Raw genomic sequence first — 6,000 nt, 5'->3', positions numbered from 1 at the left:
AATTAGAATAGACAGAGGATCAGGATGATAGTAATAGACTGAAACAGGACATAGATAATTAGAATGTTCAGAGGATCAGGATGATTGTAATTGACTGAAACAGGACATAGATAATTAGAATAGACCGAGGATCAGGATGATAGTAATTGACTGAAACAGGACATAGATAATTGGAATGTTCAGAGGATCAGGATGATTGTAATTGACTGAAACAGGACATAGATAATTAGAATAGACAGAGGATCAGGATGATAGTAATTGACTGAAACAGGACATAGATAATTAGAATGGACAGAGGATCAGGATCATAGTAATTGACTGAAACAGGACATAGATAATTAGAATAGACAGAGGATCAGGATGATATTAATTGACTGAAAGAGGACATAGATAATTAGAATGGACAGAGGATCAGGATGATAGTAATTGACTGAAACAGGACATAGATAATTATAATAGACAGAGGATCAGGATGATAGTAATTGACTGAAACAGGACATAGATAATTAGAATAGACAGAGGATCAGGATGATAGTAATTGACTGAAACAGGACATTGATAATTAGAATGGACAGAGAATCAGGATGATAGTAATTGACTGAAACAGGACATTGATAATTAGAATGGACAGAGGATCAGGATGATAGTAATTGACTGAAACAGGACATAGATAATTAGAATGGACAGAGGATCAGGATGATAGTAATTGACTGAAACAGGACATAGATAATTAGAATGGACAGAGGATCAGGATGATAGTAATTGACTGAAACAGGACATAGATAATTAGAATGTTCAGAGGATCAGGATGATAGTAATTGACTGAAACAGGACATAGATAATTAGAATAGACAGAGGATCAGGATGATATTAATTGACTGAAACAGGACATAGATAATTAGAATAGACAGAGGATCAGGATGATTGTAATTGACTGAAACAGGACATAGATAATTAGAATGGACAGAGGATCAGGATGATAGTAATTGACTGAAACAGGACATAGATAATTAGAATGGACAGAGGATCAGGATGATATTAATTGACTGAAACAGGACATAGATAATTAGAATGGACAGAGGATCAGGATGATAGTAATTGACTGAAACAGGACATAGATAATTAGAATGGACAGAGGATCAGGATGATAGTAATTGACTGAAACAGGACATAGATAATTAGAATAGACAGAGGATCAGGATGATAGTAATTGACTGAAACAGGACATAGATAATTAGAATGGACAGAGGATCAGGATGATAGTAATTGACTGAAACAGGACATAGATAATTAGAATAGACAGAGGATCAGGATGATAGTAATAGACTGAAACAGGACATAGATAATTAGAATAGACAGAGGATCAGGATGATAGTAATAGACTGAAACAGGACATAGATAATTAGAATGTTCAGAGGATCAGGATGATTGTAATTGACTGAAACAGGACACAGATAATTAGAATAGACAGAGGATCAGGATGATATTAATTGACTGAAACAGGACATAGATCATTAGAATAGACAGTGGATCAGGATGATAGTAATTGACTGAAACAGGACATAGATAATTAGAATGTTCAGAGGATCAGGATGATTGTAATTGACTGAAACAGGACATAGATAATTAGAATAGACAGAGGATCAGGATGATATTAATTGACTGAAACAGGACATAGATAATTAGAATAGACAGAGGATCAGGATGATAGTAATAGACTGAAACAGGACATAGATAATTAGAATGTTCAGAGGATCAGGATGATTGTAATTGACTGAAACAGGACATAGATAATTAGAATGTTCAGAGGATCAGGATGATTGTAATTGACTGAAACAGGACATAGATAATTAGAATAGACAGAGGATCAGGATGATAGTAATAGACTGAAACAGGACATAGATAATTAGAATGTTCAGAGGATACGGATGATTGTAATTGACTGAAACAGGACATAGATAATTCGAATAGACAGAGGATCAGGATGAAAGTAATAGACTGAAACAGGACATAGATAATTAGAATGTTCAGAGGATCAGGATGATTGTAATTGACTGAAACAGGACATAGATAATTAGAATAGACAGAGGATCAGGATGATAGTAATAGACTGAAACAGGACATAGATAATTAGAATAGACAGAGGATCAGGATGATAGTAATAGACTGAAACAGGACATAGATAATTAGAATAGACAGAGGATCAGGATGATAGTAATAGACTGAAACAGGACATAGATAATTAGAATAGACAGAGGATCAGGATGATATTAATTGACTGAAACAGGACATAGATAATTAGAATGTTCAGAGGATCAGGATGATTGTAATTGACTGAAACAGGACATAGATAATTAGAATAGACAGAGGATCAGGATGATAGTAATAGACTGAAACAGGACATAGATAATTAGAATAGACAGAGGATCAGGATGATAGTAATAGACTGAAACAGGACATAGATAATTAGAATAGACAGAGGATCAGGATGATATTAATTGACTGAAACAGGACATAGATAATTAGAATGTTCAGAGGATCAGGATGATTGTAATTGACTGAAACAGGACATAGATAATTAGAATAGACAGAGGATCAGGATGATAGTAATAGACTGAAACAGGACATAGATAATTAGAATAGACAGAGGATCAGGATGATAGTAATAGACTGAAACAGGACATAGATAATTAGAATAGACAGAGGATCAGGATGATATTAATTGACTGAAACAGGACATAGATAATTAGAATGTTCAGAGGATCAGGATGATTGTAATTGACTGAAACAGGACATAGATAATTAGAATAGACAGAGGATCAGGATGATAGTAATAGACTGAAACAGGACATAGATAATTAGAATAGACAGAGGATCAGGATGATATTAATTGACTGAAACAGGACATAGATAATTAGAATGTTCAGAGGATCAGGATGATTGTAATTGACTGAAACAGGACATAGATAATTAGAATAGACAGAGGATCAGGATGATAGTAATTGACTGAAACAGGACATAGATAATTAGAATGGACAGAGGATCAGGATCATAGTAATTGACTGAAACAGGACATAGATAATTAGAATAGACTGAGGATCAGGATGATATTAATTGACTGAAAGAGGACATAGATAATTAGAATGGACAGAGGATCAGGATGATAGTAATTGACTGAAACAGGACATAGATAATTATAATAGACAGAGGATCAGGATGATAGTAATTGACTGAAACAGGACATAGATAATTAGAATAGACAGAGGATCAGGATGATAGTAATTGACTGAAACAGGACATTGATAATTAGAATGGACAGAGGATCAGGATGATAGTAATTGACTGAAACAGGACATTGATAATTAGAATGGACAGAGGATCAGGATGATTGTAATTGACTGAAACAGGACATAGATAATTAGAATGGACAGAGGATCAGGATGATAGTAATTGACTGAAACAGGACATAGATAATTAGAATGGACAGAGGATCAGGATGATAGTAATTGACTGAAACAGGACATAGATAATTAGAATGTTCAGAGGATCAGGATGATATTAATTGACTGAAACAGGACATAGATAATTAGAATAGACAGAGGATCAGGATGATTGTAATTGACTGAAACAGGACATAGATAATTAGAATGGACAGAGGATCAGGATGATAGTAATTGACTGAAACAGGACATAGATAATTAGAATAGACAGAGGATCAGGATGATAGCAATTGACTGAAACAGGACATAGATAATTATAATGGACAGAGGATCAGGATGATATTAATTGACTGAAACAGGACATAGATAATTAGAATGGACAGAGGATCAGGATGATAGTAATTGACTGAAACAGGACATAGATAATTAGAATGGACAGAGGATCAGGATGATAGTAATTGACTGAAACAGGACATAGATAATTAGAATAGACAGAGGATCAGGATGATAGTAATTGACTGAAACAGGACATAGATAATTAGAATGGACAGAGGATCAGGATGATAGTAATTGACTGAAACAGGACATAGATAAGTAGAATAGACAGAGGATCAGGATGATAGTAATAGACTGAAACAGGACATAGATAATTAGAATAGACAGAGGATCAGGATGATAGTAATAGACTGAAACAGGACATAGATAATTAGAATGTTCAGAGGATCAGGATGATTGTAATTGACTGAAACAGGACACAGATAATTAGAATAGACAGAGGATCAGGATGATATTAATTGACTGAAACAGGACATAGATAATTAGAATAGACAGTGGATCAGGATGATAGTAATTGACTGAAACAGGACATAGATAATTAGAATGTTCAGAGGATCAGGATGATTGTAATTGACTGAAACAGGACATAGATAATTAGAATAGACAGAGGATCAGGATGATATTAATTGACTGAAACAGGACATAGATAATTAGAATAGACAGAGGATCAGGATGATATTAATTGACTGAAACAGGACATAGATAATTAGAATAGACAGTGGATCAGGATGATAGTAATAGACTCAAACAGGACATAGATAATTAGAATGTTCAGAGGATCAGGATGATTGTAATTGACTGAAACAGGACATAGATAATTAGAATGTTCAGAGGATCAGGATGATTGTAATTGACTGAAACAGGACATAGATAATTAGAATAGACAGAGGATCAGGATGATAGTAATAGACTGAAACAGGACATAGATAATTAGAATGTTCAGAGGATACGGATGATTGTAATTGACTGAAACAGGACATAGATAATTAGAATAGACAGAGGATCAGGATGATAGTAATAGACTGAAACAGGACATAGATAATTAGAATGTTCAGAGGATCAGGATGATTGTAATTGACTGAAACAGGACATAGATAATTAGAATAGACAGAGGATCAGGATGATAGTAATAGACTGAAACAGGACATAGATAATTAGAATAGACAGAGGATCAGTATGGTATTAATTGACTGAAACAGGACATAGATAATTAGAATGTTCAGAGGATCAGGATGATTGTAATTGACTAAAACAGGACATAGATAATTAGAATAGACAGAGGATCAGGATGATAGTAATAGACTGAAACAGGACATAGATAATTAGAATGTTCAGAGGATCAGGATGATTTTAATTGACTGAAACAGGACATAGATAATTAGAATAGACCGAGGATCAGGATGATAGTAATTGACTGAAACAGGACATAGATAATTAGAATGTTCAGAGGATCAGGATGATTGTAATTGACTGAAACAGGACATAGATAATTAGAATAGACAGAGGATCAGGATGATAGTAATAGACTGAAACAGGACATAGATAATTAGAATGGACAGAGGATCAGGATCATAGTAATTGACTGAAACAGGACATAGATAATTAGAATAGACAGAGGATCAGGATGATATTAATTGAGTGAAAGAGGACATAGATAATTAGAATGGACAGAGGATCAGGATGATAGTAATTGACTGAAACAGGACATAGATAATTAGAATAGACAGAGGATCAGGATGATAGTAATTGACTGAAACAGGACATAGATAATCAGAATGGACAGAGGATCAGGATGATAGTAATTGACTGAAACAGGACATAGATAATTAGAATGGACAGAGGATCAGGATGATAGTAATTGACTGAAACAGGACATTGATAATTAGAATGGACAGAGGATCAGGATGCTTGTAATTGACTGAAACAGGACATAGATAATTAGAATGGACAGAGGATCAGGATGATAGTAATTGACTGAAACAGGACATAGATAATTAGAATGGACAGAGGATCAGGATGATAGTAATTGACTGAAACAGGACATAGATAATTAGAATGTTCAGAGGATCAGGATGATAGTAATTGACTGAAACAGGACATAGATAATTAGAATAGACAGAGGATCAGGATGATATTAATTGACTGAAACAGGACATAGATAATTAGAATAGACAGAGGATCAGGATGATTGTAATTGACTGAAACAGGACATAGATAATTAGAA

Source organism: Heterodontus francisci, unplaced genomic scaffold (genome assembly GCF_036365525.1).
Source record: "Heterodontus francisci isolate sHetFra1 unplaced genomic scaffold, sHetFra1.hap1 HAP1_SCAFFOLD_659, whole genome shotgun sequence".
Lineage (NCBI taxonomy): Eukaryota > Metazoa > Chordata > Chondrichthyes > Heterodontiformes > Heterodontidae > Heterodontus > Heterodontus francisci.
This window is presented reverse-complemented; position numbering follows the sequence as displayed.